This window comes from Dasypus novemcinctus, chromosome 2 (assembly GCF_030445035.2).
Source record: "Dasypus novemcinctus isolate mDasNov1 chromosome 2, mDasNov1.1.hap2, whole genome shotgun sequence".
Taxonomy (NCBI): Eukaryota; Metazoa; Chordata; class Mammalia; order Cingulata; family Dasypodidae; genus Dasypus; species Dasypus novemcinctus.
The window spans coordinates 126,663,631-126,679,848 of record NC_080674.1 but is presented as its reverse complement, the minus strand read 5'-3'; the positions used below and the strand labels follow the sequence as shown (position 1 = coordinate 126,679,848).

Below are 16,218 nucleotides of genomic sequence, written 5' to 3'. Positions count from 1 at the left end.
AAAGAACTATTTTGAAACCACGGAGACCAATAGAACATTGTATAACATCCAGGGGATAGCAAGAGAAAGAGGTTAGTAAATTATAGTAAAGATCAGTAAATTGCTCTCTCTACATTGTATTAAGAGGTCCCATCCCCCATTCTTGTGGCAGGCTGCAATGGGCTCTGTCACCAGCTCACTGGTGACAGAAAGAGACATAAAAGTCCTCTTCCCCAAGACCAGGGGTAGGCATGGCTGATGGTTGATCATGACTTTTGATGAGCAATTTTGTATTGCTGGGGGCCCAGGTCTGAGGGCGGCCATTGTTCTCAATTCAGACAAAGGCAGCAGTGGAGGAGACTTAAGCTGCCACAGACAAGTTCAAGGGCTGAATTTGCTAGGTAGGTCAAGAAAGCTCAGCTTTGGGGAGCCATGGAAGAAGCTTTTGGTGACCTTCCTGATTCCCCCTTCCCTGCCTTGGGCATATCTGAGCCATCCTATGCTCCATTAGTAGATCCCTATTTCAGCTGCGAAAGAGTGACTTGAAAAACTCTCTCTGGCATGTTCCACTCCCAAAATTTTCCCTCTAGGAGAAAGCAGCTTGAAACAAAACAAGTTTAGAAACCATAGAGTGGGACAGCCTGGGGCAAAGGCTTCCCTGTTTTAATACTTGGGAGAAAGGAGTCAGTCTTCTAAGAAATGGAGCATTCAAACCGTTATAAATACGGGAACTCCAATACAACTATCAAGCAAAAACCTAGGACAATACAAAGGCCCAGAAAGACAGGGAGGGGGCTACAAGCTGCATTCAGCTTGGGCAGACTCCCCAGGATAAGAGGACTCTGTCTTATCATCAGCTGGCTGAAAAATCAAGAAACAGGCATCTTAGGGAATAAATCCCAGAGTTAACATTTTAAATATTAAAAGTGCAGGGTACAACAAAATAGTACAAGAAAAATAAAGAAACAGTTAATGATGGTCCATACAAAGGAAGAGGATAAAAAATCAGAAAACACCAATGACGAAGACCATAATGTGGACATGACAAAGGTCTTTTTAATAATTGTCTTAAAAATGCTCAAGAAGGAAAATACAGAGAAAAAACTAAAGGATATCAGGAAAACAGTGAATAAGCAATAAGAGAACCTTAGCAAAGAGATAGAAATTTTAAAATGGAATCAAACAGAGCTAATGGCGTTGAAAATCACAATAACTGAAAAGAAAAATTCCGAGGAGGGTTGCAAGAGTAAATTAAATTGGGCAGAAGGAATAATCAGTGTACTTGAAGATAAGTTATTTGAAATAAGTCAGGTTGATGAGCAGGAAGGAAAAAGAACTATAAAGAGCAAAAATCGCTTAAGACGTCTCTGAGACATCGTCAGGCATACTAATGTATACATTATGGGAGTCCCAGAAGGAGCAGAAGGAAGGAAAGGGGCCAGAAGGAATATTCAAAGAAAATGACAGAGAACTTCCCAAATTTAGCAAAAGATATGAATATGCACATCAAATAAGCCCAGAAAACACCAAACAGGACAAATATGAAGAAAAATACATTCTATCACATATTGCTCAAACTATCAAATGCAAAGGATAAGGAGAGATTTCAGAAAGTTGCAAGAGAAAAGCTGTATATTATATATAAGGGAGTCCCAACTGTATTGAGAGACAATTTCTCATCAGAAACCATGGAGACAGAAGGCAGTGGGCTGAAATATATGGTATTGAGGGAAAATAACTGCCAAACAAGAATTTTATATTCAGTGACATATTGTTTTAAAATTGAGGGAGAGGGATCAGTTGTGGCTCAAGTAGTTGAGTACCCCCTTTCCACATGGTAGGTCCCAGGTTCAGTTCCCAGCGCCTCCTAAAGAAAACAAACAATGAGTAATGAACAGACAATGAACAAAAACAAATGAGCAGATAATAAGCAAACAATGGGCACACAAAGGGCAAACAATGAGCAAACAGACAAGGGAGCCAATTAAGGGGAGCCAACATGGCTTAGTGGTTGAGCTCTGGCCTCCCACATACAAGGTCCTGGATTCAATCGCTGGTCCCAGGACTTCAAAAAAAAAGGGCAGGGTGGGGGGAGATTAATACATTCCCAGATAAACAATAGCTGTAGAAGTTCATCACCACTAGACCTTTCCAACAAGCAAAGGAAATTCTTCATGCTAAAAGGAAGGGAAACTAGACAGTGGTTAAAAATACAAAAAGAATTAAAGACTTACATTAAGATAACCATTTGATACATATAAATGCCAGTAGTATTGAATTGTGTTATTTGGTATTTAATTCCACATTTTATTTTCTACGAGTACTAAAATACAAATGCATTGAAAATAATCATAAATCTATGGTTATGGATACATTGTGTACAAAGATATTATTTGTATAAGTACACAGAAGGTGAGGGTGTAAGATCTTCTAGCTCCCTTTACACTGAGACTGCCCTCCATAAACAACCATCTCATACTAATTTTGTTTCTCAAGCCAAATTTTCTACAGGCATGCCATTATATTTCTCAGAGTAAATTAGTAAATTGGGCTTTGGTGACCTAATGAACTCCTAGGTGAAATGATAGAGTCAAGTTTTTGAACTTGAAAATCAGAAATTATAGCCCAATCAGCTCCTTTAAGGATCCATAAATATGGTCTGATTCAGATCATTCTGTTACTTATAGTACAAAATCATGGAAATAGATAATTTTCACAGTAAATGTGTTAATATACAGTAGGGGCAGTTAAAGTTATCCTCTGAGACTGAACCTTGTAGGCGTAGTAGTAATAACGTTTACCAGGTGCTTACTATATATCTGGCCCTGTTCTGGACACTATAAATACAACTAATTATAGCTCACAACATTCCTATGAGATACATGATACTATTATTCCCATCTTATAATGAGGAATCTGAGGCTCAGAAGAATTCAAATGACCTAAATGCATACAACTAATAAGCAGTGGAGCTGGGATTCAAACAACACAATTGGCCCCAAAACCCTTTTCTTTCTACCCTTGTTAAGAAGAAATTTAAGGGAAACAGACTTGGCCCAGTGGTTAGGGCATCCGTCTACCACATGGGAGGCACATGGGAGGCCCACGGTTCAAACCCCAGGCCTCCTTGACCCGTGTGGAGCTGGCCCATGTGCAGTGCTGATGTGTGCAAGGAGTGCCGTGCCACACAGGGGTGTCCCCCACATAGGGGAGCCCCACACACAGGGAGTGCGCCCCATAAGGAGACCCGCCCAGCGCAAAAGAAAATGCAGACTGCCCAAGAATGGTGCTGCACACACATAGAGCTGTGCAGCAAGATGATACAACAAAAAGAGACAGATTCCCATGCTGGTTACAACAACAGAAGCAGACAAAGAAGAACATGCAGCATAATAGATACAGAGAACAAACAACTGGGGTGGGGGAAGAAATAATAATAAAAAATAAAAATAAAAAACCTATGAGATTTAGTAAACATTAAAAAAAAAGAAGAAATGTAAAATCTACATAGTAGTTGCCATAATGTTTTTTTGAATCTGAGTAGACAAATCTGAAAATTAAACTACCCTAAGTCATCAATTGTAAACATGTTACTGATTGTGTACTGAGAAATACCCAGGTCTAGTTAAAGGGAACTGGAAATATCCTTAGAAGTGAAATATGTCTAAAGAAAGTTGCAACTAAGAGATGAGAGGTGGAGGCGTCTTCGGGACATGGAGCTGCCCTGGATGGTGCTTCAGAGGTAATCACCGGACATTGTAAATCCTCACAGGGCCTACGTGATGGAATAGAGGAGAGTATGGGCCATGATGTGAACCAATGTATATGAGGTGCAGAGGTGCCCAAAGATGTACTTACCAAATCCAATGGATGTGTCATGATGATGGGAACGAGTGTTGTTGGGGGGGGCGGAGAGGGGGGGTGGGGGGGTGGGGTTGAATGGGACCTCACATATATATTTTTAATGTAATATTATTACAAAGTCAATAAAAAATAAAAAAATTAATAAAAAAAAAAAAAAAAACATGAAAATGTGCCTAGATTTTTAGATGGCCAAGAACAAATGAAAAAAAAAAGCATTAAATAATAACTTTTATATTATGACCCATTAAAAAGATATTTATACATATGTTTCTATGTATGCATTAAAATTTTTTTTGAAAAAAAAAAAAAAAAAGAAAGTTGCAACTAAATTAACTGCATTGTAACCTCTGGGGGAAAAAAAAGAAGTCAAAACCCAGGGAATTGTTTTATTCATTGGAACACAGAAAGCTGTTAATGAATGTTTGTTGAACAAAATGAATGAATGGCCCTCAACACTGTCATACAATCTTCCTATACTTAACTAGTAAATATTCTTTCCTATCTCACTCTGAGACAACTCTTACAAAGTTTTTCTCTTTCTTCAAATGCCCAAAAGTGCATCTCCTGTCCCATCTCACTTTCAACTTGTGATCTTATCTCATACTTTGTAGAGAAAAAAGTGCTCAGTGAGTGACTCCTGATTCTTCCGACTCCCAAATCTCCACATCCACTTGCATTCTCCATATTGTCTAGCTTACCTTCTGTGACGGTTGGGTTAATATGTCAGCTCGGCCAGGTAATGGTGCCCAGTTGTTTGGTCAAGCAAGCACTGGGCTAACTGTAATATAAGGACATTTCATGGACTTTAATCATCAGGGAGTTGATTGCATAGATGGCTGACTGCATCTAAAATCAACCAAGTATATTGCCATCAGCACATCCAATCAGTTCAAAGCCTTAAAAAGGGAAGTGATTTCAGAATTCAGGGAGAGAATTGCCAGCTGTACTTCAGACAGCCAACGTCTTGAAGGAGCCTCTGTTTTGCAGCCTGCCCTGTGGAATTTGGACTTATGGATCTCCATGGTTGTGTGAGAGAGTTTTATAAAGTCAAATTCTATTTACAGATATCTCCTGTTGGTTCTGTTTCCCTAGAGAACCCTGACTAGTATACCTCCTGTTAAAATAAAAATGTCCTTAATTTCTATCCAGGACCAAATGTTTTCTGGTATTATGAATTCTATCTCCTCCTGCTTTCTCAATGACTCTTCTCCTGCAGTTTTACTCTCTTTTCTGCACCAAAATTTTCTCCCATTTTCCTGTATCATTTCCTTATACATACAACCATGCTCTAGAGTGACCTATCTTTAAGAATTCCCTCCTAAGTCTCACATCCCCCTGTATCACAGCCATTTTCTATTTTTTATGCTATTCTTTCACCTCACATTAATCCTTTATCACCTCACATAATTTTTCTTCCTTCTCTAATCAGGCTTCCATACCAAAGAGTCACAGTAATATAGCCTGTGCACAAATTCAAACTTATTCTATATCCAAGTATGCCTAGAAAACCAGTTGAGAAGAATAAACTCTATAGGCTTGGGATATTCAGGGAGGATACAATCCAAATGTGTTAAGCTTACCTGGAATGTGGGGGGTCCGTGTTAAAAGCTTAGCAAGAATGTGGGGGATATGGGTTAATTTAAGCTTACCTGGAGGAAATAACCTATCAATACTCAGATAAAACACTTGAAGAAACTAACAAGAAGTCTTTTTGCATATAAGCACCATTTGACTCTCCATCTTGCATCCTTTGGATAAAAGAGAACTAAAAATCCCAATTGGAGCTCAGTTTTTATCAGGACAAGTGTCTGCCGAGTCCAGCCAGTCAAAATAAATCTTCCTTCTCAGAATTTTCGCATCCTGGCCTTCGATACCATGTACACCGAACTTCTTTTTGCTACAACATCTCTGGGGGCTCTTCTGGGATACACTGAGAAGGTCAGAGACAGCAGTAGTTGATTGCCCCTCCTGGATGTCTCTGAGGAGGCCAGGAGGACCTGGGCAAACTCTAGTCCTGGGTGTCCCTGGACTCCCCTTTAGTCCAGAAAGAGGTTGTGGACTCTGCCAGAGCCCTCCTGGAAAAACCGGAAGTACTGGAGGGTTCAAGAGACCCTGAGAATGAAGCAAGGAGCTCTGCATTAGACCCACCCTGGGGGTATAGCACAGGAAAAGCCTAATTTTTAAAATTAGGAGGGGGGTCTGATCAGCTGTCAAAAGGAGAAGGCCCCACTACTCCTGAGAAAAACGGAGGAAGCTGTCTTCTCTAGGTCTGTGATTGTGGCGACTGCATGAGCTGTAGAAAATCACTTCTGTGGGGTGAATGCAGAGTCCCAATCCACAGTTCCATAGTGACCTCATCTGGTCAAGGGTAGTCTGGGGGCCCTTCTTACAAAGGGACCCTCTTCCAAGTCGGTCGTCAGTATAAATTGACCTGCTAAAGTAAGAGATGCCATAAGCTCCCACAAGGGACACAGCTGGAGATGGATGAAGCGTAAGGCTGAGCAAGCGTTGTGCAGCATCAGCATAGGGTGGAAACATGGGAAACACACAAAGTAGGACCCTGTTAGGTTGTATGCTGATAAACTTTCCCACACATTCCATGGAGACATATATGGCATAAAGTTCAAGCCAGGAAAGCTTAGAATGCTTTGTGAATTAGAATGGCTGACTTTTGGTGTGGGCTGGCACTGTAGACCCCCAGATCATCTGTAAAGTCCATGACATAGTAACCAGAAAACCAGGGCACCCAGACCAGTTCCCCTACACTGATGTCTGGCAAGATGCTGTAAGTCAAAGTCTGCCCTGGTTAGAAAAGAGTACAACTAAAGAAGCCAGGATTTGCCTAATACAAAACCTAGGAGTGCCATCCCAGGAACCAGGCCAAACAAGCACCATGCAAAGGGTCCAGAGAAAGTGAGCCCCAAATCCAGTGCTGACCCACCCATTTTAGAAGGGTCAAATGAAAATGACTGCCCACAGCCTTATGTGATTCTTCTTACCACAGCAGTGCTAAGGAATGAGGATGAACCAATTTCCCTAAGCAGTGCTCCCTCATCATCATCCACACGGGGAAGTGTAACACTCACACCATCCCTGCAGTTGTCTTTGTCACCATCTGCACTAAAAAATGCAGCCCAGCTGCCTCTGCAGCCATGTGCCCCTGGCAGTGCAGTGCTGACCGTCAGTCAGGAAGGAGTCCCTAAAAAATGGCAACTCAGATCACGGGGAGCCCTGGAGGCAGGGGGGAGCAGGGAGAAGGGTGGCCTTACATTTACCTCTCCATGAGGCCCTGGCCCTAATTTATTATGATGCAGATGGCCAGATTCAGGAGGGAAACCAAATGTTTGGATACCAGCCGTTTACTACAATGGAAAAAGCCATGCCCCACCATTTAACTGGAAAAGCCACACCCCACCATTCTCAGAGAATGGTGGACCTTGATGGTCCATGATGGACCTTTTCTAGTCCACTGTACAGACCCACGAACCCACCTGGGCTGATTGTAAACAACTCATAATGACTTTACTAAACTTTAAAGAAAGAATGTGAGTTACTCATGGAGCTCTAACCTGGCTCAGAGAGCACCCACCTGAGGGAAGTTTGGAAAGCAACCAATATGCCTGTTCACAGTTCACAGATGAACCCAATAACACAACCAAGCTCAACCAATTAGAAATGTTCCATAGGGCCTTAGTTGAAGGATTCAGAGATGGGAGCCAAAAGCAGTAAACATGGCAAAAACCACCCAAATCCTACAGGCTTTTGATGAAAGTCCAGCTCAGTTCTATTAGAGACTGTGCAAGGCATTCCCTGTATACACGGTCTTTAACCCAGATGCTCCTTAGAGCCGAACAATGGCCAATGCTGCATTCATTGCCCAATCACAGGCTGACATCTGAAGAAAGCTACAAAAGTTGGATGGCTCCACTGGTGTGAATACTTCTCAGCTCATGGAAATAGCCACTATGCTTTACATCAACTGCGATGTAGAGAACAGAAGAGAAGAAAACCAGAAGATGAAGAAAAAGGCAGACCTTCTGGCAGCAGCAATGGTTGAATGAAGCAATCCTATGTCAAGGAGAGTAAACTGGGAAACCCTTGCCCCAGGGAAGGGGAAGGGCCTGTTCCTAGGGCAAAATCAGTGTGCATACTGCAAGGAAGAGGAAATGGAAATGTCCCAGCTGGCCACTCACCCCCATTTCTACAATACAAGCTGTCAAAACATTAGCCAGGAAAGCTAATGGAGCATTGCAAACCAAACCCTAAGTTTGTAAAAATTCATGAAAAAAAAACCCTGCACATCAGATCATTGGACTTGCAGGAATAGAAGACTCTGATAGAGATTACTAGAACAGAAGGGGCTCCTAGTCTCTCTGCCCCATGGAGCCTATTGTTGGAGTCCAAATTGGAGGCCATACCATACATATGATAGTCAACACTGGGCCCAATGCTCTATAATGACCAAGCCAGCCCAGCCATTATCAAAAAGACAAGCCACTATGATTAGGGGCAACTGGCAAAAGTACCCAGCGGCCCTTCCTCCAAGCCAGGACCTGTAACATTGGGGGTAAGGAGGTCACTTGCAAATTCCTTTTTCTCCCACAGTACCCAGTCCCTCTCCTTGGTCAAGACCTGCTGTCTAAACTACAAGTTCAAATTACCTTTAATGCCACAGGACAATCCACATTAACACTGGGATCACCAGACCCTCTGAAAATAGCATTAACCCTCTCTCTGCCAGAGAAATAGAGACCGTTTTGCCTCAGCAAAGCTGGCCAATCTATGGCTGCACAGCTCCCCTTGAAAGATGTGCCCAAAGTATGGGCACAGGGCAACCCAACAAGAATGGCACATGACATTCCTCCAATTATTATTGAAATAAAGCCCACAGCCAGCTCAGTAAGCATAAAGTAATATCCAGTTCCACATGAAGCTCAAGAAAAAGTCCAGCTACATATTCAGAGATTACTGAATGAGGACATATTAAAGACATGCCAGTCCATGAATATCCCACTCTTCCCAGTTAAAAAAGCTGATGGGAATTACCGCCCAGTCCAGGACTTGTGAGCAGTCAACTCAACAGTAATAACTCTCCATTCTGCAGTTTCTAATCCATATCCTCTCCTCAGCTTGATACCCTCAAGGCAAACTACTTTTCATGCCTAGATCTTAAGGATGCCTTCTTCTGCATTTGGGTAGCACCCTGGAGCCAACCAATTCTTGCTTTTACATGGGATAATCTGAACTCTGGCAAAAAGCAACAATTAGCATGGATGCAACTCCCTCAAAGATTTAAAAATGCACCCACTATTTGAGGACAAGCCCTGGCCAGTGATATTTTTAAATTCCTCTAAACCAGAAAGCCACAACTGTTTTTCTCCTCTAATATGTAAATGACCTCATCCTCAAAAGTCCCACCTACCAAGATTGTGCTAATGGAACCCATGCCTTTTTATAACATCTACAGCAAAAGGACTATTGAGTGTCCAAGAAAAAACTTAAATCTGCCTACCTCAGGTCAAATATCTAGGTTATAATTTAGCGCAGGGGCACCATGAATTGGGACTTGAAAGAAAGAAAGCCATCTGTAGCTTCCCTGAGCCCAACATCTGCTGGAAGCTGTGAGAATTCCTCAGAGCAGCTGGATTCTGTCACTATTAGGTCCCCAATTTTAGGGTCCTTGCGTGCCCTTTATATGAAGCCACAAAGGGGGGAGCATGAACCCCTGCTCTGGGAAAGCCCACAGAAAAACACATTCACCTTTCTCAAATAAGCTGTAGTGGAAGCACTGAGACTTGGGCCTCCAGATCTTAGTAAACTGTTCTACCTCTCCGTTCATAATCACCAAAGCATCACAATAGGAGTACTCACTCAATACCTTGGTTCCTGGCAAAGACCTGTAGTTTATCTCTCCAAACAACTGGACACTGTAGCCCAGGGATGGCCTTCATACCTGCAAGCTGTAGCAGCTGCAGCAATGCTAACACTAGAAGCCATAAAATTAACTCTTGGGCAGCCTATAATTGTCCAGGTTCTACATGCAGTAATCACAATCTTAGAAGCCAAAGGAACACATTGGCTTATTAACAGCCATCTGCTTTATTATCAAACCCTATTATGTGAAAATCCATCCATCCAACTGGAACTTGTAAATACCCTAAATCCTGTCACCCTGCTACCCATGGAGCCAGGGGAAATATGTTTTCAGTATAGAGCTTGGATTGAATATGGAGTGTGAAAGATAGAATGGAGTTAAGTATGACTCTAAAGTCTTTTGATTAAAGACTAAATGAACAGAGGTTTCATTTACTGAGGGAGGAACAGTTTTGATCATGTTTTGTGTGAGATGCCTTCTAGATATCCAGAAGAAGATGATTAGCTGGCAGAGTTTGGAATCCAGGACAGTGGTCATAGCTGGCAGGAACACTCCTATTTCTTGCAAGACACAGGGGCAAGAGAACAAATGGAGACATATATATGATGTGTCTAAATATTTAAAGTTATAACCAAGCTAACATGCTTTTAGATAAAATATGTTCTATCCTTCTACCTTGATAAATATACCTCTATAACAATAAAATAAAACATTACAAAGCTGTGATTTTTTATATAACTGTAAATTGGCACCCTATCAAAGATGACTAAATTTAATTACTGCACATGTCTGAGTATTGTATTGATGGGCCAGTGAAGAGAGAATCAACAAAGCCAAAAGTTGTTTCTTTGAAAGGATCAATAAAATTAACAAACCTTTAGAGAGAAGACAAAAAGAGAGCAGATACAAGTAACTAAAATCAGAAATGAAAACGATGACATAACTACTGATCCCACTGAAATAAAAAGGACTAAATTAGGAAAAAGAACCACTATGCCAATAAATTAGATAACTTAGATGATATTGACAAATTCTTAGAAAAACACAAACTACATACATTGACTTAAGAAGAAATAGGAAATCTCAATAATTACTAGTAAAGAGAATGAATCAAAGAAAAGTCCAGAACCAGATGGCTTCACAAGGGAATTTTATCATTCCAGAAAGACTCATCTTCAATTCTGTTCAAACTCTTCCAAAAAATTGAAGAGGAGGGAATGCTCCCTAATTCATTCTATGAGACCAACATCACAGTCATACCACAGTTAGACAAAGATCCCATAAGAAAAGAAAATTATAGTCCAAAATCTCTTTTGAATATAGAGACAAAAACCCTCAGCAAAATACTAGCAAACAAAATCCAACCCTGTATGAAAAGAATTACACTCTATGGTCAATTGGAATTTATCCCTCATTTACCAGTGGAGATCCAACATGAGAAAATCAATTAATGTAATATTACCACATTAACACAATGAATGGGAAAAACACATGATCATCTCAAAGGATGCAGAAAGGCATTTGCCAAAATATAGCATGTCTTTTTCATAAAGGCATTCAGAAAAATAGGAATAGAAGGAAACATCCTCAACATGGTAAGGGGCATAGATGAAAAAATCATTGCTAACATCATGCTCAATGTTGAAAGACTGAAACTACTTCCTTTTAAGATTGGAATGGGACAAAGATGACCTCTGACACCATTAGTATTCAACATTGTACTGAAAATTCTTACCAGAGCATTAGGCAAAAAAGAAAAAAGAACATGAAATACACCCAAATTGGAAAGGAAGATGTACAAGTTTACCTATTTGCAGAAGACATGATCCCATATGTAGAAAATCCTGCAAAATCCATAACAAAGCTTCTAGAGCTAATAAATGTATTCACCAAAGTGGTGGAATACAAGAACCACCCAAAACTCAGTAGTGCTTCTATACACAAGCAATGAACAGTCAGAAGAAAATCAAGAGTGATTCCAGCAATGGAAAAAATTACATTGATGGGAAGGCAGTGGCCACTGGAGGCTCTGCGGGCAGGGAGAGGGAAAAACAGGCATGATACAAGGGCATGTCCGGGACTTGAAATTGTCCTGAATAACATTGCAATGACAGATATAGACCATTATATATCTTCCCATAACATTGCAATGACAGATATAGACCATATATATCTTCCCATTATATATCTTCCCATAACCTTCCCATATATATCTTCCCATTATATATCTTCCCATAACAGAATTGTGTGAGAGAGAGTGTAAACTACAACATAAACTATAACCCAGGCTCAGTGACAAAGTGGTAATGTGGAAAGTGTGGGGAGTGGGGCATATGGGAATCCCTATATTTTTTATGTAACATTTATGCAATCTAAGTGTCTTTAAAAAATAAATACATATATTAAATAAAAAAGAAAATCAAGAAAAATTCTATTTACAACAGCAATTAAAAGAATCAAATAGCCAAAATGTAAAAGACTGATATGCAAAAAACTTCAAAAGATTGCTAAAATAAATCAAAAGATGTAAATAAATAGAAGGACATTCTGTGTTCATGGATTGGAAGACTAAATATTGTTAATATGTCAACACTACCCAAAGCAATTTATAGATTCAACACAATCCCAATAAAAATTTCAGCAACACTCTTTGCAGAAATGGAAAAACAAATCATTAATTTTATGTAGAAGGATAAGGGGCCCCGAATAGCCAAAGCTATATTGTAAAAGGAAAATGAAGTTGAAGGACTCATACTTACCAGTCTTACAGCTTATTACAAAACCATAGTAAGCAAAGAAGCACAGTACTGGCACAAGGACAGACATATAAACCAATGAAATTGAACTGAGAGCTCAGAAATTAACTCATATTTATGGCTAAATAATTTTTGACAAGGGAGCAAAGAGCTCTCAATTGTGAAAAAATAATCTCTTCTACAACCAGTGCTGGGAAAACAGTATTTCCATTTGTAAAAATAGGGTAAAGGATCTCTACCTCACATCTTATATAATAATCAATTCAAATTGGACCAAAGACCTAAAATACAAGCCAGAATTATCAAAGTCCTACAAGAAAACATAAAGAAGCATCTTTATGACTTTGTGTTAGGCAATGGTTTCTTAGGCTTTACACCAAAAGAATAAGCAACAAAAGAAAAAAAGATAAATGGGCACTTATCAAAACTAAAAATGTGTGTACATCAAAGGGCTTTAGCATGAAAGTTAAACAACAACTTACACAATGGGAGAAAATATTTGGAAACAATATATCCAATAATGATCTTCCTACAAAGGCATGGCTGTGGTTTCCTGTCCTTGGACATGTAAGAAATGGAGGCAAAGAAATGTGGACTTCAAGAAGTCTACAGCCAGCTCACTCCCTGCAGGCTCAAGATCACCCTCTCCCACACAGGAAAAAAAAAAAAAAAATATATATATATATATATATTTATATAAAATAATGTTTTAATATTCAGTATACAAATAACACAACTCAACAACAAAAAGACAAACATCCAATTTTAAAAATGGGTGAGAGGCTTGTATAGGCATCTCTCAAAAAAAGATACACAAAATGACCAAAAAGTGCATGAAAAGATGCTCAACATTGTTAGCCATCAGGGAAATGCAAATTAAACCACAATGAGATACCCTTTTGCTCCCACTAGAATTGCAGCTATTAAAAAAAGGAAAATTATACATGTTGAACAGGATGCATAGAAATAGGAACACTCATTTATTCCTGGTGGCAATATAAAATTGTGCAGCCACTGTGGAAGACAGTTAGGCAGTTCCCACTACGAGATATATGACAAAGAGAATTGAAAGTTGGCCCTCAGACAGATGTTTACATATTGATGTTCATTGTAGCATTATTTACAATTGCCAAAATGGAAGCAACCCAAGTGACCATGAGCCAATGAATAGATAAACAAAATGTAGTAGCTGTATATAATGTAATATTATCTAACTGTAGAAAGGAATGACGTTTTGATACATGCAACACCATGAATGAACCTTGAAGACCTCATGTTGAAGTGAAGTAAGACAGACACGAAAGGACAAATATCACATGATCTCACTGATATGAAACAATTAGAATAAGCAAACTCATAGAATTTAGAATATAGGTTTCCAGGGGATGGGGTGGGGCTAGGAAATGGGAAATTAAGTCTTAAAATATTAAGAGCTCCTATTTGGAATGATGAGACTGTTTTGGTTAAGGATGGTGAAGATGGTAGCACAACATTGTGAACACAATTGAAAGCACTTAATATGAACAATGTTAGATTGTACATATGGTAACAGAGTAAGTGGCCACAGTAGTTGCTGAGGGCAGGGAGAGGGTAGAAGAGATGTGATGTGGGGAAATTTTTGGGATTTTGAGTTGTCCTTAATGATATTGCAGGGTCAGATGCTGGACCTTATACATGCTGTCATAACCCACTGAATGTACTGGGGGAGAGTGCGAACTACAGGATAAACTATTATCTGTGTAGTGAAGCAGTGCCTCAAAATGTGTTCACCGAGTGCAATGAGTGTGCCACTGTGATGAGGGAGGTTGTTGGGGTGAGAGGAGAGGGGTGGAGGGTGTATTTTTTAGTGTAACTTTTTGTGATGTGTATATCTTATATTTTTTAGTGTAACTTTTTGTGATGTGTATATCTTCAAAAAAATAAAATTTACAAAAATGATGTGGTGGGGTGGGGAGTGGGTTATATGGGAACCTCTTATGTTTCTTGTTTTTTTTGTTTTTTATGTAACATTCCTTGTGATCTATTAACTTTAATAAAAACATTTTCTTTAAATTCATGGAACTTCACTACACAAAATGTGAACCCTATGTTAAACCATGAACTTTAATTGATAGTACAATTATAAAACTGTGCTTTCATCAATTATAACAAATGTTCTACACCAATGTAAGGTGGTAATAATAGGATGGTATATGGGAATTTTGTATTTTATGCATGATGGTTCTGAGACCCATTATTTCTCTAATAAAGAAAAAAAAGTCTTCTGGCACAGATATTCCTTTCACAGGAGAAGAAATTAATGTACAAGAATTTAAGTATTTGTTAAAAACAAAAGCAAGAAAGGGTCAGGGCTAATGCCCGAGTTTGTGACTTTGTCCAGGGGTCGTTCTACTACACAACAAATTAGAAATGGAAAAATGAAGAGAGTCTACTTTTTTTCACACACTGGAAGGAGGAGAAAGCAAACTTTTTTTCAGTTCTTTAGAGACAGTTTTCTGTAGCAAACTGGTTTAAGTCCCTTTCTGTGAAGACCTCATGTGGCGTTACTCTTATGCTAATTACCAGTTGGCTTGAAGAGGCATTATGTTGTCACCAATATGGTCTTAGGGAAGAGCTGCCCAATACAACAAATTTTCATTACTCCATTCTGAGCCACACACCAATGTGGGGTTTTTCTGGTGCGGGTATGTACATTTTAAATCATAGAACAGGTGCTTAGTGGCATGATCAATCTCCTGCCTTCCAGAATGGAGATAGAATGTGTATCAGCTGAGGAAATCAGTGCTTGCCAAAAACAACATCATAGACAAAGATTAAAAGAAATAAACAGGTTGGAATCAACCAGAAGAGATGTGCAGAATTCGGGTATTTCTTGCCTAGCATTCTCTGGCAAGCGGAGGCAACAATTTTGAGACTGGATACTTTTGTGAGTCATGTGTTATAGTGAATGAAAAAGTCAAAATTAACTTGATGCTAAAAATAAAATAAATATTGTCATACCAAAGACCATTTCACAATTAAAATTTTTGTACAAATAACAGTAATCTCCTCACTAAAAATTTACTTTAGAGGGCAATGAATATCTTACCTTTATTTTATTTATATAATATGAATTTAATTCAATATTTAGGATGTGGTTATTCATTTTGTATAAAAATAGAAACATCTTTATCTTCTCTATCAACTCTATCAGTCCAATCATAATCAGAAGAGATACGTATGTAGTTTATCAAGCATTATTTAAATACTTTACAAATACTAAATCATAAGAACAATTCTTTAAAAACTTTATCATTTTATTTTATATGCTTGTATTCCTTTGTAATAACGCTTATTAAGCCAAACATTGAGTATATTGAGTATAAAACTTTACATATTTTTCTGACATAGTCTTTATACGTACTTATAAGTAGATATTATTATTCCACCTATTTAATAGATGAACAAACTCAGACTTAGACAAATTAAATAAATCACGCAAAGTTAACAAGTTACAATTTCAGGCAATTTAATTTCAGTTCCATTTCTTTTAGCAATTCTGTGAGTGCATAGTAATGTTTGCTTCAGGGAGAGAGAGAGATCATGGCTTTCAGCAGACCTTCAAAAGACTTGCAATGTAAAACTTCTTTAGAGACTGATGATTTACCTACAGAATTATACTTGTCATTCAGGTAGATCCAGGTAGCCAAACAGACAACAGTGAAGACTTGAAAAGTTTAAACCTGAAGATCTCTTTTTGTTCTC

General features: G+C 39.0%; 1 non-coding gene across 1 annotated transcript; it reads left to right on the top strand.

The window, feature by feature from the left end:
* Nucleotides 1-12,998: 12,998 nt before the first annotated feature.
* Nucleotides 12,999-13,130, top strand: LOC111760326 (small nucleolar RNA SNORA38). The gene has a single exon (XR_002794055.1). It is a non-coding gene; the product is annotated as a small nucleolar RNA SNORA38 (small nucleolar RNA).
* The last annotated feature ends 3,088 nt before the right edge of the window (nt 13,131-16,218 follow it).